Source organism: Eucyclogobius newberryi, unplaced genomic scaffold (genome assembly GCF_026437365.1).
Source record: "Eucyclogobius newberryi isolate DKJ021-1_F unplaced genomic scaffold, fEucNew1.0.hap1 SCAF_17, whole genome shotgun sequence".
Classification (NCBI taxonomy): Eukaryota; Metazoa; Chordata; class Actinopteri; order Gobiiformes; family Gobiidae; genus Eucyclogobius; species Eucyclogobius newberryi.
In genome coordinates, this window is record NW_027315801.1 from 2,848,193 (window position 1) to 2,868,609 (window position 20,417).

At 44.9% G+C, this 20,417-nt stretch overlaps 1 protein-coding gene across 11 annotated transcripts in view; it reads right to left on the bottom strand.

The window, feature by feature from the left end:
- The window catches only part of kazna (kazrin, periplakin interacting protein a), a 268,056-nt gene that overhangs the window by 137,446 nt on the left and 110,193 nt on the right, over positions 1-20,417 (bottom strand). The window contains exon 1 of one of the 11 annotated variants that reach the window (XM_072448717.1): positions 9,237-9,325. The exons of the other annotated variants lie outside the window; for them this stretch is intronic. The gene's annotated coding sequence lies outside the window, so the exon portion shown is untranslated. Of the gene's footprint in view, positions 1-9,236; positions 9,326-20,417 lie in introns of those variants that run through there. 11 annotated transcript variants of the gene reach the window in all.

The following is a 20,417-nucleotide window of genomic DNA, read 5'->3' on the forward strand; positions in this document are numbered from 1 at the left end:
TCTCCCTGCCTGGGTCTAACTGCCAACATTTATAAATTCTACAAAACTACAAACTGATTTGATGGTGAAAGGGCTAACCAGCTGCAACAACAGAAAAGGTTGCAAATTCATTGCCTAAACAATTCCACTCTTCTTAATGCAATACGGCACTACACCAGTTTATGGTCACATCTCTCGGGTTTTGCATTATTCATCTTGACAACAGCAATGGCAAATGATCTGATAATCTGCCCCTCGTCCTGTGCTCGTGTCGGGAAATTGGCGCACGAGGGGACGGGCGGTGCTGCTAATGCGAATCAAACACACCTTCTTTGTAATGGGCCGATCCCTGCGCCGGGGGACACGGCATAAACCAGAATGATTATGTTAACCAAATGGCCGGCTCATTAGCTACAGCCCCCCGGAGTGTTGCATGTACACATAAACACACAGCCCGGTTTATCCCCGGCATTCAGAACGCCATTCATGACTGGCGTTTGTCAACAAAACAAGGGCCATTCACAAGAGGATACGAGCCCGGGCCAATAAACTAATTAACATCTTCCAACGACACTGGGCAGCGCTCTCCGGTTAGCTTTGGATGGCGCGACACAATGCTAACGTGTTCCTACATACATGCGCTAAAAGTCCGATAATGATAGCGATTAGCTCCGTTCAGCGACGCAGGCCGGGACTCAGCTGTAGAAGGCCCCAGTGAGACGTGGTGTTGATGGGATGACAAATGACAAAATAAATGTACATGTCTCTGTTTTATCACATAAGGATTAGTAAGCAGTGCGCGGTCACAGGAGAATGATTTGTGACTACGAGATTTGATTGTGCAGGTGAAACGGAGCTGATGCTGTTAAAATGTTGTTATTTCCTACATTCCAACATACTTTTAACTTCAATTACGCGTGTATGGGTCAAAATTACTGTCTGAATGGAAGTCAAACCTTTCCCGATTATAAAAAACTTGTCCTGATGACTACATTTGTTACCATGCGCCATTTGTTTTCTTTTATTTACTTTACAGAGACACAAAACACAACAGCTGGAACACAACCAGAGCAAAAGAAAGTGGCAATAATACAAGTAATGAGATATAACAAGAATGGCACTAAATGGTTAAACATAAATAAAGATACAGCGTACCAAGTCCAACATAAACGTCCCATCTCGCCCAACGTTGTTCGAATGTGTCCATTTTCAGGTCATGTGTCTAATGTCTGTTATAATGTCAGTCTGGTCCTTGATCGTCGGGGGCGTTCGTGTCATACATTTCCTTGTGATGGCTTTTTTTTTCCTGCAGCCAGAATTATAATTGCAAAGGTATTCATCTATGGTGTCCATGGCAGGGGTTCTGAGGCCCAAGTACATAGTTCTGGTATCTAATGGGATGGTAATGTCACATTGATGTCAGTCCAGTATTTTGGAGCAACAGGACAGTCCCAGAACATGTGAGAGTGGTTTGCCTCTGGGCTGCCACATGTTCTCCCTGTGAGTAATAAACACTTTCACACGGTGTTATGAACAAAACGTGACACATTTTTCAAACTAAATTCCCTCCAGACGTGTGATTTTGTGGTTCTACACTGGGATATACAAACAAGTTCCCACTCCTCGTCCGTCAGAACAAAATAACCTTCTCTTTCCCATATATTTTTGATATATTCAGTAGAGTAGTTGTCCAGGTTACTAATGCATTGATATAGTGAGGGATTGCACCGACGTGTCATGACTTTGTCCCACCTCATGATGTCACGTGTGTTTTGTGTGTATCCATAACATATAAAATGGTTGAGAAAATGGACAGTCGCTACAAAGCATGTTTTTGGCGAGAGCATTTTAGCACAAAAACGATCCGAAAGAGTCACGATCCTGATGCAAGAGTCCCCCAAAACGATTACGTGCAACAAAACACACGTCCAGGTATGTTTTCGAGGGGAAAAACAGCATTATAATGTGACTGAAAACTGAAATGGTTGACACAAATGCTACGTGCGGTGGCCGTCCCGTTTGGTGCGCTGTCAATGCACACGTTTTGTCGTTAGTGCCAGTGCTTTTAACGACCGATGCTCTGGACAGTTTCCAAGGCAACAGTCTGAGACATTTCTATTGTTGAATGCAGAAACGGGCCATGATAAAATATCAAGTGTCGATGTTAAAACTGAGGCGTTAGTACACCGAAGATTCACGTATTATTCGCGTATGATATTCATTTGACAGCAATTACGATACGACTTAAAGTGTTAAGTGTGTGTACGGCCACCGCAAAACAAATGTCTTATTTTCTAGGACAAGAACAGATTGAAGATATGACAACGAACAGTTTGACACTACAACTCCAACTTAGATAATTACGTTTGGATAGAACTGGAGTATAATTGGAGTACATAAGGTATAATATCTGGGGCACCGAGCAGGCCGCAAGGGGCAAGCAAACAATACTTTCTGTACTAGTACTAACCAGACCTTTTTCTGATGGTACCAAAGAGGAACGCAATGTTGGAATCCTACAACCAACTACTACTACTATTACCACATAACCACTACTCCATTTAATGCTGATGCTATTACTTCTACTGTAACTGCTTCTCCTCTACTACTACTACTACTACAGTTTCATTACGTCCAATGTTACTACAACCGCCACGATACTGAATTACTACTACAAGTACTTTTTTATGTCATCGCCTGTCCCGCCTCGTCATGTCTAATACTGCTGCCCTCCGACACCCGCAGATTAAAGGAAGCGCTCAGATTACGAGGCAGAGCTTGAAGGGCAGATTAAAGTCTGGCGAGAATGACTTTTTAAGGACATCTCGCGCTCCTCGTCATGAGATTATACAAAATCTAGTGCTGCGGTTCAGCGCGGTGCAGCGAGGGACAAGAAAATCCTCAGAAAACCTCTGCATGTTTGTGCTGTTAAGATCTCAGTTCCTGCCAGTAAGAAAAGCCAATTAACATGTGGCTGAAAATGTACCGTATTTTCTGGACTATAAATCGCACTTCCTTTTTTTGGCTGAGGTGCGATTTACACTCCAGAGCGACTTATATGTGATATTGTTTGTTATTTTCACACTGGCAACCACAAGAGGGCGCTCTAGGCTCTAAGCGACGCAGAAGAAGAATCTGCACTTCCTCTTCTGGAGTTTGTGGAGTTGTTTAGAAGTGACACAGAGGAAAAAGAATTCAATGGATTTAGTGATTTGGGGTAAAACTGATGCTTTGCTAAACTTGTTAGCATGTTTATACGTCATGTAGCTGAAGGTGTTAGCCTTAGCAAACGTCATGTAGCTGACGGTGTTAGCGTTAGCATGCGTACACCTATTCACCATGTTCTCTCATTTGTTATTGCATTTCAAGATTAAATATCTGTTCTTGGTCTTGGATTTTATAAAGTAAATTTCCCCAAAAGGTGTGACTTATGTTTTTCTTCTCTATTATGCATTTTTTGGGGCTGGTGCGAGTTATACTTATCACACTTATAGTCCGGAAAATACAGTAAGTGCCATATTATCAGTGTTACACACAAGAAATTGAGTTAAATACTATGCCCCCAGAGTAATTATGACACATTTAATATCTCTAATCAATGAATGAATCCAGACAATCTATGATGAAAGAGTCTGACTAGGAAAAGTGGCTAACATTCAAATACATATTCCCTTTAGAAGAGGAGTGGCTATGACGACCGTGTCTATGCTGAGGCCAAAGTCAGAGTGACCTGGAGGAGTTTCCTCTAAAATCCCCACAAACAGAAGTCCAGAATAAAGAGCCATGGGAAATCTGATCTGAGAAGACTGGAGCTAAATTAGACCACAGAGACATCGAGGAGGAACACGGAACCATTCCATTAAATCCTCCATGTCACTTTTGAAACTGAAGAGCGCCATCGTGCCTGCACCTGGTTTTCAAGCATTATGTTATTAAGTGTTTGCATTTTGTTGGTAGTGACATTTTTATTTATTCATGGAAAAAAGTCCATTTAAATTAGGGCTCTCTACTCCGATTACATGGCATCAGCATATTTTTCAAGCATTTCTTGGCCTTAGTCTTTATCGGGCAAGACAGTACAAATTAAGATAAGATAAAGATAACCTTTATTTATCTCACAAAAGAAACAGATTAGGCACAAGTATAATAATAATAATAAAAATACGGATAACTTATAAAAATAAACTCTTAGATATATATATATATATATATATATATATATATATATATATATATATATATATATATAAAAAGCACTTTTATATATAAAAAACCCTCTTATTTACAGCTGTTATATGGCCCTACCCACGTGGAGCCTGGCATAATTATTTGACATCCACTCAACCACCAAGCAGCACATAACTGAGATTTGTACACAATAATAGCTACTTCAAAGATGTACAAATATTTACTCCAACAAGACAACTCGCAGTTCATGAAGCTTTCTTTTTGATTTGACATTGTGACGTTTAGTGACAGTAAATCTGGGCATTTGGGGCCTTTTATTGTGCATATCAAATGTATGAAAATGCTGTTTTTAAGTTGTATTTGCCGACCTATTGTTACTGGAATGTCACTGTTGGACTTACACTTAAACAAACCTCCACTCACACCCCATCGAGGACACGACAATATCACGGGATTGAGCCGTCGACCACATATTTAAGGTGATTTTAACTGTATCTTCCCCTGTAAGTAGAAACGAGAACGTAGAATTTGTTGTGGTGTTTGCAAAAAAGGCAAGAGGAAATATGTCGTTATTATAGTATTTTTTCTTCCCCCTCCCCACAAAACCGAAAATTATTCAAGACTGAGAGTTGGAAACCATGGACACGGCGTGGCAGTGGTGTGAAGCTTGTTTGCCAGTTTGACAGTTTGTAAGATGCATAGACAGTTCAATAGACAGTGAAACCTAATGAGAGAGACATCTAATGCTCTCAGTCTGTAGAGCTGACAGCGACATGACTGACTACACCAATATCCTGCCAAAGCTACACATGCTAACGCTCACAACAGCACACAGACAGGTACAGACAGCAATCTGCTCTGGAGGTCAATGATGTGCACCAGAAAGCATTGCAATGCTATAGTAAAATACGGCCTCGGTGCAGGGCTTGAAGATAAAGCAAAAACATATATTATATGTTTCCCTTGCGTTAAAGGAATAATAGCGGATTTTTCTCCGAGTTGAGAACTCAAACGACTGTTAGTCCTTTTTTGAAAAATGCGTATGCGCACACTCAACCCCCCCCACCCTCCATCTCTTTTGAGCTCAAACACAGTCTTTCTCTGGTCATTTTGTACTGTAACTGAAGGAATTCGCTAAACACACACCGGCATATCAACCACACATATGCAGCCAGGGAAACGTGCTGCTATCCTGGGAACAAGGCTGCAGGTGTGCATTAGCACGCAGGGAATGGTTGACATGTGAGAGAACTACTCGACTGTTCACGCCATGAGGAGATGAGACTCAGATTGCAAATCCTCTATTATTCCTTTAATTAATCACAATTTACAATTCAGTTTAGGGTTGAAATTATTGGGTAAATTGGGTTATTTGATAAGAAAAAAAGCTTTGATTATTCTTTTACTGCCTTGATGATTGGTTTAATCTATATATTTAATTAAATGAATCTGTGGCACACAGAGCTCTCAGAGCTACTTGTGGCGCTTGTTTCCGCGCTGCGCCTGCACCAACTAAAACACAACAGAGGGGAAAGTGGTCTGTTTTAAACGTTAAAAGTGTGTCAATGGAGCAGAGTTTTGTTGTGTGAAAGAGCACGGAGGAAACAGAGAGTCGAGGGGCGGAGTCACAGCGGCTAACGCTAACGGAGCTAATCAGGTAAAATGACTCGACCTCAGTGAAGAATCATACGTGTTACGTGGCCTCACGTAAGTACGTTTTACACACGTTTCTAATCTTAAGTGACAGAAAACACAAATGAATTCAAAGTTTCTGTTTCTGTTGTTCAGATTTAATCTGGTCTGTTTACAACAAGTGAAGGAGACATTTATAAAGACAGACAAAATATATGCAAAGTTGTTTTTTCTTTCTTTTCCAGCTTTGAAGTGTCTGTAAAAGACCAACATGAATCACTTTAGAAATGAACAAGTAAATGATCTCAAAGAGAGTGAAATGTGGCAGATGCTCTCATCATGTGTCTACAGTGAAGTACGAGACATGTGGCTGTTTAGGAACTGTTACTGTTCACTTTGCATACTACATATAATTAAATACCCGTAATCGCTCGAAAATGAAACGTGTGCAGTAAAATAAAGAGGCCAAGGTGACCAAAAAGCCTGAACACTGCAGAAAATAAGCACTTTGCAACTTCAAGTAAATGCACATTCACTGAAAGAGACAAGCTCAAAGAACAAAAGGAGCCGTCTGATCGCCTTGTCCACGCTCAGAGAAAGCCTAAACGCACTCTCTGAACATCGCTCTTATCGTGTGGCCACAGAAAGCATTTGTAGTAAACATAATGAATAGATTCTTTGTTTGCATTTTGCCTTGACAGCGAAATGAAGGCGCAAAACTTAAAACTTTCAGAATCTATTGGTATAATGGCCCCAAACCAATAGCGGCGCTCGGAATGAGGAGTAATTGATTTGGCTGTCAGAATGGCCCCAGAAGCATTGGAACAAAATGACATTAAGCACCGTAATTTAATTTACGCCACAAATGGCCTTTTAGTTTGGGCAAAAGACCGGTGTTAGGCTGAGATGGAGAAGGAAAGGGTCAGATGATGCAGAGGATACGGAAGTGAAGACGGTAAAGGTCATGCTATATCAGGAAGTAGTGTTGGAAAAAATTACACCTGTATTTCAAAATACGCACAGTTTACGAACATACAAAATACACTACTCTAATAAAGAATAACCCAATATTCTATCTATATCTAAAACATAGTGCTTTTTAATTTATTATATATATATATGCTGTATATACAACTGGTTCTACACTTTTAAAAATAGATTTGATACCTATTTTAGACAAATAAAAATAGTTTATAGCTTTATTTCTTTGATAAAAATATTAAAAACATTTCCCAATGTCCATACGGCTGCATCACCAGCACTTATCGTTGTGCTGCTGTGTTTTTTCAGAACAGGGTCCAGATCTTTTTTATGATGGAATGAGGGATTACACATTAACATGTAACAGGTATTACAAGGTGCTAAGGTGTTGGTTTCGTGGCGTTATGTCTGATTTACGCTCAATAAGGGGCAGGTTTGGCCCATGTGGTGAGTGGGGAACTTGCAGACTGCTCGTATGTTCGATCATCACAGCTCAGGCTCACGTGTGTTCATGCCATAACACATCTAATGACCTGAAGACTGCTCCAGACCAGCAGAATAGATTCTTATTCTTCCCACAGATTAGAATCTCCCTCAGACCTGCACTCTCAGACCTGCAATCTCAGACCTGCACTCTCAGACCTGCACTCTCAGACCTGCACGCTCAGACCTGCAATCTCAGACATGCAATCTCAGACCTGCACTCTCAGACCTGCACTCTCAGACCTGCACTCTCAGACCTGCACTCTCAGACCTGCACTCTCAGAGTAACAGGGCTCATTTGGGGTGAACTTGGCATTACATGCTGTCATGAATGAGATAAATAGGTAATTGTATCCAGGCCAGTAGAAAGTCAGGAGTGATCCAAACATACTCTCTACATTATGTTAAGAATAGGAAAGCTGGCTTAAAGGCGTAATGTGTAGCTCCGCCCTCCCCCCGTGCGCAGCTATGTGCGTTTGTTTATTAGCGCGACGGATCGCATCGCATCTCTCGTCTCCCGTAGATTTCCGTCTCTTCTGAGCTCAAACTGTCTTTCTCTGTCTTCATTTTGTCCCGTACACTGAGGGAACTATATTATGATAGATCCATGTGCTTAGACAGAGGGAAACATGCTGCAGGTGAGCGGTAGCTGCATCCTACGATTGATACGTGGCAGGACTAATCGGCAGTCCACGCCACAAGGAAATGAGACTCAGATTTGGGCCAAAAAATTATCCATTGCGCCTTTAAGACAATTGCATGGCAGATTTCATATGATATCCAATAACATCAAGAGAGCTTGCAGCAGTATGACATCAGATTACATAACGTACAATAAACGAGCCAATTAAATCCAGTGCAGGAGGATTAGAGCCACAGATGTGATGTTGACCTGATGCTGTCCACAGAGCGTGACTCTGGCTAAGCCCATCTGACCCTGACACAGCAGTAAAGAGAAAACTACAAACAAAAGCTCTCCCTCCCTGTGAAAGCTACTGCTCTCAATCCTTTGAGTTCGAAGTTCTAAGAGCGCATTTTGATTCAGTTGAGATTTACTGTATATTGAACCTCCCGAGCCAGCGTAACATACACACAACTCTACTTGAGATGCTGCATGTACTGTTTATGTTTCAGCATTCCACAATCCCACGAACATGTGCTGAGATGAGTTTTCCACCTTCACCAGAATCAGTGTCAGTAAATCAGTAAATGTTTCTTTAGACATGAGCGGGTCAACTCTTTAGTCTGCATCCAAACGTCCACACTGTTCCCAGCAGCCCACAATGCATTGCACAGCTCTTAAATAAGCCGTCACGCAAACGTCGTCGCTAACATTGCCGCTCACCTTAGCCCCAAAGAGATCGATCGTTTCCATCTCAGTCAAACTCGTGTGATTATTATTAGCTCATAAATAAGTGCGAGCGGATTTGGTCAACATTTATGACAGAGATACATTTTATTCTTTATCAGACTTTTGCTGACTTTTTTCGCACCCAGACGCCAGGAGGAGGAAGTCGTGAGTTTCTGTGATTAAACAGTAGTCTGCTAACGGTTGCAGGGCTTTATAGTGAGTGAGGGGTTTAAGGAGGATCGGGGGGATAATCAGACTCATTCGAATGTAGTGTTCTTGAAGATGGTGACACCTTTTACACAAAACAATAAATAAATGAAATCTGGTGTGGCAAAAAGAGGCAAAAGTGGGCAGGGTGGTCTGAGATGAATGACATAAGGACAATAAGCACTACTGCATCACATCACTAGTCCTTCATTCCTCCTCAGAATTCTTATAGTTGTGTTACGTTAGGACATTGGGAAATGCCAAAAGTAATTTAAAAAGTCTGAATAATGCATGATAAAGGACATTTAGGTAAACCTTAAGTTTTCTCTGTAAATAAGAGGACTTTAAAAAGCAAACTCTTTCACATAACGTCACGGAGAAACAGAAAACAAACATGGAGAATAGACCAGATTACCAGCACTGCTCCCCGTGCTTTTGTGTGCAGGACTGATGGAGATCCAGCGGGGCAGCCGGCCCCCCACGCCGCACCGGGTCGAGTGGCCTGGACACTCCGTCATCTCGCACTCGTTTGCCCGGTCCGCCCCGCCTCCTCCCCACCCGGTCCGCCCCGCTTCCTCCCCACCCGGTCCGCCCGCCTCCTCCCCGCCTCCTCCCCACACGGTCCGCCCGCCTCCTCCCCACCTCCTCCCCACCCGGTCCGCCCGCCTCCTCCCCACCCGGTCCGCCCGCCCCCTCCCCGGGCCGTTTTGCTCCGCCGTGCCCCTTCTCCGAGCGCATTTATCTTTAGCTTGGCCCCTTTAATCTCACAGTGCGCGGGGCAGCGAGTGGGTCAGTGAAGGAGAGAGTGGATGTGTGTGCAGACCGTGTGTGGCCCCCTCCCCACAGCAGAGACGGACGCCGCTGCGCTTCGTGTGGAGGACTAGAACTGACGAAAGATCAATATGAAGAAAGGAGCAGGAATATGAGGTGTACGAAATATACTGCAGCTTTGAGGACAGCTCACGCTAAACAGGTTTGGACGTGAAGAACGGCAGAACACGTCAAATGAGATGGAGGCAAAGAAGGCAGGTGATTTACTGCGACTTGTAAAGAATGTGAAACGTTGACAATAAATGTATTTAAAAGGAACTCTGGTTATTTCATTAATTCCGACAAGTAGACGACAAAAAGTACTGTATATAATAAATATTAAGTTATTATATATATAGAGAGAGGGAGAGAGAGAGAGAGAGAGAAAGAGAGAGAGAGACAGAGAGGCTGATAGGAAGAAAGACACAATGACAATGAAAGAGTCAATGACAGAACGAGACTGCATTTATATCCAGTCAAAAACCCTTTAATAACCAGAATACTGGCGATAACCTGGTTACGCACGGCCATGTAAACACCAATAACCCCTTTTTTAAACCCGGATATGACCCCTGGGTTACACTTTTTCTAACTGGAACATCTGCTCATGTATTTGCAGATTGGGACGTCCTCATCGATAGGGACATTCATGTGTGTTCTGAGCATGTTCTATTCATGACGGGCCTCTGTTGTGTACAGGACTGTAAACGTGGCGATACTTGAACGCCACGCATCATCACACTTTTGGAGAGAGGAGGAAACCACGCCTTCATCCAAAGTGTCCGGGGGGCTCCGGTGGGAACGGGTCAGTGGATACGGAGCTCCGGCAGTTGTTCTCATCCATTAATGAAGAACGCGAGGCAGAATCGTGCCAGCGATGGGTCGGCACCAAACCGCAAACCAAGGTGCCGGTGCTGAACGGCCTCGGACTGTTCGTGATCCTGCTGCTGCTGCTGCTGCTGCTGCTGCTGCTGCTGCTGCTGCTGCTGCTGCTGCTGCTGCTGCTGCTGCTGCTGTTGTCTTCAGACACAGGGAGAAGAAGCAACATGACGCGCATCTTTGGGGTGTTTTGGGTTGGGATATACCAAAACGATTACAGTTCCCCGGGATACGGGAATAACTCACGCACATAAATGGGTTATTCCAAATGTTTCAGAAACTGGAATATTCACCTTATGTAAACGTAGTCAGTGTTAGACAGGAAGAGAGGCAGAGAGGGGAGAGGGAGAGAAAGTGAGAGCGACGGAGAGAGAGACACAGACAGAAAGAGAGAGAGAGACAGACAGAGAGAGAGAGAAAGAGAGGAGAGCTGAACTAGAGGAGGAGCGTAGTGTTGATTATTCATTAGAGTCTGACGCACACCTGAGGCCTCTGCAGTATTAGAGTCATCTTCCATTGCCGTGTCCGTCCCTCCTCATAAACCTGCACCGGGACAACGGGGGAACCAGAGTCAACCAGAGACGGGGGGAACCAGAGTGAACGAGAGTCGGGGAACCAGAGTCGGGGGAACCAGAGCCGGGGGAACCAGAGCCGGGGGAACCAGAGCCGGGGGAACCAGAGTCGGGGGAACCAGAGCCGGGGGAACCAGAGCCGGGGGAACCAGAGTCGGGGGAACCAGAGTCGGGGAACCAGAGTCGGGAGAACCAGAGTCGGGGGAACCAGAGTCGGGGGAACCAGAGTCGGGGGAACCAGAGTCGGGAGAACCAGAGTCGGGGGAACCAGAGTCGGGAGAACCAGAGTCGGGAGAACCAGAGTCGGGAGAACCAGAGTCGGGAGAACCAGAGTCGGGAGAACCAGAGTCGGGGGAACTGATTGCAATATAATGTGAACAGCTGAATGAATAGATCAAATGAATCTAGCGTTTCTTTAGACTGAGAGGAGCAGCCAGTCTGTGCCATCGCTCTTCCCACCACCAGGTTCACCTCCCTCTCTATGGTCTGGGCACTTTGGACCATCCACTTTCTTCTGTCTGGAATAACCTGGCGGCCCCTGGTGGAGGGCGGGGGGGGGGTGATTTATGCCCCTGACGGGAGCACAGAGGAGGGCAGCTGGGAGCTCACACTTCTGGAGCTGCTCTGTGATCCATCATGTCTGAGTGATGGAACACCTCTGTTTCCACGGCTACAGCGGCCAATTTAACAACAGAAAAATGCTTATTTGAATACAATACGTGTGAGCAGTTTGTGACGTTTATGTATAACTTTCTAAAAATAGATTTGATTTTCTCATTCTCAGTGGGATTCTGTGTGACAATGACAGGTTAGTCCTTCCATTATTGCACATGCGAATATCAGATATTTGAGTAAGAGTTCATTTCATCTCATAGAAAAATAAATCTAAGTAGAATACCTATCAAACCCCATGTCCGTGAACTGTCTAGTCTTGTTCATCTGTCTTGCATTAAAAATATATCTATATGTGTTGCAGCACAAAGAACATTTTAGACATTTTATAGTGTTCAGTATACTTTTGTCAATGATTGGGCTTTTTCCAAATCCTAAAGGAGAAAATGCTCGTCTCGGCCCCCCGCTGCACTCAGAGTCATGTTTTGTCTCTGTGTGTTTGTGGACCGCTGCTCAGTTTAATAGCTTTTGTGGTACACAGAGCAGAAAGTCCAGCTGCCTCTGAATGCAGCTCTCACACTGTACCACTTTGCTCAGAGTTTCACGTGTACTTTTCACATTACAAGTTCAAACATGGGCATGGAGAAGATGGAACAAAATCATTCTTTTCTTTTTGGACTCTGCATACGAGTTTACATGGTGAATATAAAATAGAGTAGAATAAAAAGTAAAAAGGTATTTTCTCACCATATTTGTTTCATTATTTGAGCTCAGTTAACTTGAAAACCACAATTAAGTCTTAGAACATGGTCCGAGTTCAAGTCAAAAGTCATTTTTCCTTTTCCTCTACAAACAAAATGTCTCACATAACAATTTTGTAGACATTTAATGTTTAGGGCAAAATTGCTATTGTGCATTGCTTATTAAGAAAAGTGCTTAATGTGTCATGACAACACTGTCCAAGGTTTAATTCTGTACTTTATGTTCTTTCTAGTGGTGTGGTTGGACTTGCTCCAGGTCATCAAACTAAAACAAGCACAAAAGGCTAATCCTCCAGTCAAGTTCTCTTGATTAAGACTCGGAACAAATGTAATATCTGGACTATAGGGCTGCAACAAACCATTATTTTGCCTTTTTATTTATCTGGCTTTTGGTTAATCGATGTTTGGATTTTTTTTTCCATACTGTAGAATACAGCAAGCTACTAGTTTCCAACAATTTTTAAAAGCCCTTCTCTTGACAAAATGCATTACTAAAAACTGGATTAAATGCAGACACAATTATAAAGTCTGGTGTTGTCGCAAAATCCTTTACCAGTACTAAAAATAAATCAACACTGGCCTGGCAGAATAAGTGTAGAAAAGGTTTGATCTTTATGTAACCAGAACAAGACCATGTGCTAATATTAAAGAAACCACTTTCAATTATGCCACTATCTTAACTTTGTAAAACCGAAAAATCGACATTAAAATGCGCTGACACCATTCACTCGCCCGTACAAGACGATTATAACTGACAGTACACCGATTATGGAAATCTCCCTGGCAAATTAGCGCTTCATTTACTATCTGACGGGAGCATCTTGTTTAGCATTCCGACCGCTCCATCTGCCGCGGTTAATAACGCCACATTGAGATGCAGTGTCCGGCGTCGGGTCTTAATGGTGAGCGATGGGCATTATTCCCCACTGTTCTTCAACTCCACGTCACACATTAACAAGTTAAACGAGTTTCTTCCAGATTTTATCAGCTAATTACGCCATGAGGGGGTTGAGGGAACAGAGGGGGGGGGGGGGGGGGGGATGTACAGCTTTGAAGTGGGAGGAATGGAGTATCTCATAGGAAAATGATTACAACATTTAAGAGATACTTTCATGTTTGCTGGGACGGAACAGGAAGTCAATTTGTCATAGGATGCAAATCTGTAAGTCATTCATAAATAAATAAGCAGGGGGAAGATACGATATATAGAAGTATAATTAGTTAGAAAAGGAAAAGCTTAAACACATGACCTTTTATTACACGTGTTGATGTTTATTACAGATTGCACAAACCTCGTACAAATGCTAGTTTTTAATTGGCTAAAACTGCAAAGGAAAAGAAGCAAGATCACCTCAAGAGAATGTTGGAAAAAGATTTTGTTTTTCCTCATGGATAAATTGCTACACCAGTCTCAGGATCAGAGGCCGACCTCGGTGTAGAATCTGAACCACGAGCTCGGTGAAGAGTACCTCGCTGGAGAAATAGCAATAACATTTAACCAATGTTTCCAGGTTAAATGTTTATAAAGCCTCAGAAGCAGAAAAGAAAATGTTGTCTTTGTCATTGAATCACTAGGAACCTGCGTCTGCATCAAGGTGAAACATGAAACAATGAATAATATTAGTAAAATACACATTTGTGGGGGATTTCTGCAGACACTGGGGGAGAGGCAGATTAAATGCCTTGCCTAAGGACACAACGACAGCATTCGTCTGTGGAAGCTGTGAGCGGGATTCAAACTACTGCCCCGCTGGATCAGAGCCCCAGCACTTTATTATCCCGTTGATGGGAGGAACCAGGCAAACATAAAACAGTGCTCCACATGATCTGGTAATCAGACACGTAACCGTCTCACTGGTCGCCTTTCCATTTTAAACACATTTCATTTACGCATAAACCTTTCTCTAATGGAAACATGTACATTTAAAAAACACCAGTTTGTTGGTATCATGTTTTTGCGCTTGCACCAGGTCGTTTTCTGGGTGGATCGAAACGCACTTATTTCTCAAATGTGGAAAACACAAAACAATGGAAGCTCTTATTTTTATATAAGAGGGTCAAACCTGTGGGGACCGTCGTGCAGAGACCTGCTCCTGCCCCATCCCAGAGCGTCTCTGACCGCTGAAGGTTTATTTACTTTAAGAAGCCATTACAGGCTGCGTTGCCGGGCGCCCTTAGATACAAGAAGCAGTGACTCTGTTTTACAGCAGAGACACTTTATCTTTAATAAAGCCTCATTTTGCCTCACTAGAAGCCTATGGGCCATTCATTCATAAAGTTAGTCCAACAATCCAGTCTGAGTCTGTGTCTGTGTCTGAGTCTGAGTCTGAGTCTGAGTCTGAGTCTGAGTCTGAGTCTGAGTCTGAGTCTGAGTCTGAGTCTGAGTCTGAGTCTGAGTCTGAGTCTGAGTCTGTGTCTGTGTCTGTGTCTGTGTCTGTGTCTGTGTCTGTGTCTGTGTCTGTGTCTGTGTCTGTGTCTGTGTCTGAGCCTGTGCCTGTGCCTGTGCCTGTGCCTGTGCCTGTGCCTGTGCCTGTGCCTGTGCCTGTGTCTGAGTCTGAGTCTGTGTCTGTGTCTGTGTCTGTGTCTGAGTCTGTGTCTGTGTCTGTGTCTGAGTCTGTGTCTGTGTCTGTGTCTGAGTCTGTGTCTGAGTCTGAGTCTGAGTCTGTGTCTGTGTCTGTGTCTGTGTCTGTGTCTGTGTCTGTGTCTGTGTCTGAGTCTGAGTCTGTGTCTGTGTCTGTGTCTGTGTCTGTGTCTGTGTCTGTGTCTGTGTCTGAGTCTGTGTCTGTGTCTGTGTCTGTGTCTGTGTCTGAGTCTGAGTCTGAGTCTGAGTCTGTGTCTGTGTCTGTGTCTGTGTCTGAGTCTGTGTCTGTGTCTGTGTCTGTGTCTGAGTCTGAGTCTGTGTCTGTGTCTGTGTCTGTGTCTGTGTCTGTGTCTGTGTCTGTGTCTGTGTCTGTGTCTGTGTTTGAGTCTGTGTCTGTGTCTGAGTCTGAGTCTGAGTCTGAGTCTGTGTCTGTGTCTGTGTCTGAGTCTGAGTCTGTGTCTGTGTCTGTGTCTGAGTCTGTGTCTGTGTCTGTGTCTGTGTCTGTGTCTGTGTCTGTGTTTGAGTCTGTGTCTGTGTCTGAGTCTGAGTCTGAGTCTGAGTCTGTGTCTGTGTCTGTGTCTGAGTCTGAGTCTGTGTCTGTGTCTGTGTCTGAGTCTGTGTCTGTGTCTGTGTCTGTGTCTGTGTCTGTGTCTGTGTCTGAGTCTGTGTCTGTGTCTGTGTCTGTGTCTGTGTCAGAGTCTGTGTCTGTGTCTGTGTCTGTGTCTGTGTCTGTGTCAGAGTCTGAGTCAGACAGGAGCAGGACTCAGGACAGAGATGTTTAAGTCTGAACACACCATCACATTCATATATTTTAATGGAAACACCCTCAATGTGAAATAGTATTTTTCAACATTTGGAGCAGATCGATAAAGCTCAATGGAAACGCAGCTACACGAGGCTTGATTTGAAATCCAAATGAAACAAAATCCACATGTTATTTTGTTTTTTCTTTTGCTGATCCCACTGCAATGGTCACAAACCTCTCAAATCCACTGTCGCTCTCTCCATCCCTCAGTCTGCTCTCACTACATCCCCTCCAAAGTTCACTTTTCCAATTTCCAATTTCCTGTCTCCTGCCCGTGCTCCCTGCTCCGTTTACTGAGCCCAAGATTGCACTGAAGCCCCAGAATCCTGCTCCATCACTCAGTGCAAACACCATCTGGAGCGGGCTGGCCCTCCGCAGGAATTAAGAGCCCGGACCGTCCCGCGGCCTCTGGGAACCTGCTAACGTCTGGTCCAAAAGCAGACAGCACAGGGCAAGACAGGGTCAAAAAGATGCTCCACACTGCAGCCATGGTAACCACAGACCTTTCACAATCAGTTCACTTCTTTTGCATGTGAAAGTGAAATATAATGAATTAAACATCCTCTTTCAGGCAATACGACCTTCTCATTGGTCTGTCATGATCATTAGAAGTGTGTGGCTGCATTAGCATGTCGGAGGAAAGCTAGCATAGGGGAAAGTCACATGGTAGACGTGTCCCCCCTTCTCTGACAGTGTCCCCCCTTCTCTGACAGTGTCCCCCCTCCACTAACAGTGTCTCCCCTCCACTAACAGTGTCCCCCCTTCTCTGACAGTGTCCCCCCTCCACTAACAGTGTCTCCCCTCCACTAACAGTGTCCCCCCTTCTCTGACAGTGTCCCCCCTCCACTAACAGTGTCCCCCCTTCTCTGACAGTGTCCCCCCTCCACTGACAGTGTCCCCTCTCCACTAACACTGTCCCCCCTTCTCTGACAGTGTCCCCCCTTCTCTGACAGTGTCCCCCCTTCTCTGACAGTGTCCCCCCTCCACTGACAGTGTCCCCCCTTCTCTGACAGTGTCCCCCCTTCTCTGACAGTGTCCCCCCTTCTCTGACAGTGTCTCCCCTCCACTAACAGTGTCCCCCCTTCTCTAACAGTGTCCCCCCTTCTCTGACAGTGTCCCCCCTCCACTGACAGAGTCCCCCCTCCACTAACAGTGTCCCCCCTTCTCTGACAGTGTCCCCCCTTCTCTGACAGTGTCTCCCCTCCACTAACAGTGTCCCCCCTTCTCTAACAGTGTCCCCCCTTCTCTAACAGTGTCCCCCCTTCTCTGACAGTGTCCCCCCTTCTCTGACAGTGCCCCCCCTTCTCTGACAGTGTCCCCCTCCACTGACAGTGTCCCCCCTTCTCTGACAGTGTCCCCCCTCCACTGACAGTGTCCCCCCTTCTCTGACAGTGTCCCCCCTTCTCTGACAGTGTCCCCCCTTCTCTGACAGTGTCCCCCCTTCTCTTACAGTGTCTCCCCTCCACTAACAGTGTCCCCCCTTCTCTAACAATGCCCCCCCTTCTCTGACAGTGTCCCCCCTTCTCTGACAGTGTCCCCCCTTCTCTGACAGTGTCCCCCCTTCTCTTACAGTGTCTCCCCTCCACTAACAGTGTCCCCCCTTCTCTAACAGTGTCCCCCCTTCTCTGACAGTGTCCCCCCTTCTCTGACAGTGTCTCCCCTCCACTAACAGTGTCCCCCCTTCTCTAACAGTGTCCCCCCTCCACTAACAGTGTCCCCCCTTATCTGACAGAGTCCCCCCTCCACTAACAGTGTCCCCCCTTATCTGACAGAGTCCCCCCTCCACTAACAGTGTCCCCCCTTATCTGACAGAGTCCCCCCTCCACTAACAGTGTCCCCCCTTATCTGACAGAGTCCCCCCTCCACTAACAGTGTCCCCCCTTATCTGACAGAGTCCCCCCTCCACTGACAGTGTCCCCCCTTATCTGACAGAGTCCCCCCTCCACTAACAGTGTCCCCCCTTCTCTGACAGTGTCCCCCCTTCTCTGACAGTGTCTCCCCTCCACTAACAGTGTCCCCCCTTCTCTAACAGTGTCCCCCCTTATCTGACAGAGTCCCCCCTCCACTAACAGTGTCCCCCCTTATCTGACAGAGTCCCCCCTCCACTAACAGTGTCCCCCCTTATCTGACAGAGTCCCCCCTCCACTAACAGTGTCCCCCCTTATCTGACAGAGTCCCCCCTCCACTAACAGTGTCCCCCCTTATCTGACAGAGTCCCCCCTCCACTGACAGTGTCCCCCCTTATCTGACAGAGTCCCCCCTCCACTAACAGTGTCCCCCCTTCTCTGACAGTGATCGCCACTTCCATTGTAAAAGATGCTATAAAGTAGATTGATTTGTGTAAAATGTCCAATGTTCATGTGACCAACAAGTCATCACTGCTCTGATTCCCTGGGAGGCCCGAACACGGCTTTTTAGTCTGTGTAGAACTTATTTTCTCTCTCTTGTCTAACATATGAAAAGTAAGAAGAAGTTGAATCACTTTTGCTTTGCGCACGCCGCGGTTTCACTTCCAGAGCTGCACCAGCTGACAATCACATGTTCAGTTTCATTATCTCTTTTTCATGGTTTCTAATTGAATATGAGGTCAATTTTCATCACCTAAAGACTGTTTTACTCTTTGTGGTTTGTAAAATATATATGTGAAGTTCCCAGTTGTGCCCCTGATCTGTCTGCGTCTGTTTGAACCGTAGCTGCTCCTGCACAGCTCAAACTTCACATGGAGAGAGACACTTGAGTCCTAGTTTGAATTGACACAAACTAAAGACAGACCAGGTTTAATTGTGAAAGAACAGTACAGCTGCAGCACAAATAGCCCATGTCATTCAGTCCACTCTGCCTGGTTAGGCCGGTGCCCTCCGGAGCACTCGATGCCCTACACACAGCACGTTAAGTGTGTAATGAGAGCTGTGGCACTGCACCACCTGACGGGGGATTAAACGGGTGTTTTAGCGGTTTATCACCGGCAAAATAAGAGAGAGTGCTAGGCTGAGCAAAGAGGGGAGGTAACGGGGTTGAGAAAGTTGGCAGTCAGTTTTCCCTGCACTGAGACGGTGCCCTCTGACCCCTCTGTCTCTCCTCTAAACTGTGAGTGCTCCTTCTGCCTGTGGACCAGAGGCTTGAAGGTTTTCTCCTACAAAAACAGTTTGGTTTTACACATGCAGCGCAGCAAAAGGGGTTCGAATAGTGGTGCTGGGTCCAGTTTATGTTCACCCATTTCAGCCGCTCCAGTGTGTCTATGCTCTGGTCCCGGTCTGTCCCCCCATTCACGGGGTTTAAAGAGCAAAAACAATAGAGTAAGTTGTTTAATAAGTTTAATGCTTAATAAGAGTAAGTTGTTTAGCATATGATACTTTCAAATTCTGGCCGAAATTTTGCAATTGCAGTGCATTGATTTTAGATATCCACTCAACATTGACAGTGTTTTCATTGAGGTATCAGGGTCAAACAGGGCCAATGTTCTCGAGAGGCCATGTTGGATCTTCCTGATACATCTTTAACATTCCCAAGCTCAAGCATTTTGTTTATAGAAGCTTTGGTGAGTTTGTCAGTTCTGCCACACATTGTGCCTGTGCATCAGTCCCACGTGTGGGTGGGAGTGTTATTTTCCCACTGGTAATGACTTGTAGCAGAAAAGAGACAAAGAGCGAGAGAGGCAGCTCGGAGGCAGGATTAAACTAACCCGCTCGCTCGTAGAGAATTAAGAACTTTAATAATTAAATGAACAATATAAATGGAGGAGGCCTGGAGCAAGAGCCAGGCAAGTGTAGAGAAACAAAACAACGAGCAACAATGAGAGACAAGAAGAGGCTTAAAGAGCTGAACACAACTATGCAAACTGTAATAAACCTGGAGCAACAGCAAATAGGAAGTTTAAAGAGCCTGTGGGGACAGGAGTGACAAAGAGTGATGTTTTTGTTAAAGTTGACTGCTATGTTAATGGCCTGAATCCATCAATGGGTGAAAAAAGAAAATATCTCAAAGTTTGTGTCAAATGTGTTCTCCATTGTAGTGTCAAAGGGAATAAATGCAGAGTGATCAAGCGGCAAAATACAACCCAATCGACTTGAAATAGCAATTTGCACGCACGAAAAAATGTCTTGAGGTGTTAAACCGTGTAGTTTGGACGTCTACAACCAAAATGAAACTCTGTATGGGTTTTGCCGTTCATATTTCAGAGTCTAGAGGCAAAAGTTGTCAGAACAATTGAAATAAGAATTCTACAGCCCTAGTCAGTGTGAGTAACATTTGTTTTATTGGCTCGAGCCATGGAGTGGAATTAATTCCACGGAATCCTCGAGTCTTTGTTCTCGCCTGGTTTCTTGATGAAAGTCACACATGGGGACATAGACGCAATCGGCTCGGCCCGAAATTGAACTAAATGGAGCTTGCAAGAACGCCTGTTGCGTAGAGCAAAAAAGAAAAAACATAAAACGCTTAATCTTTGGCCTAGGCACATGACACTTGGAACAGTGATAGAGCTACCTTTGACCTCTGACCTTTGACGAGTAAAATACACCTGGCAGCATCGCTCTATGATAAACAGGAAGTCAGCCATGTTGAATCAAAGTTGCGC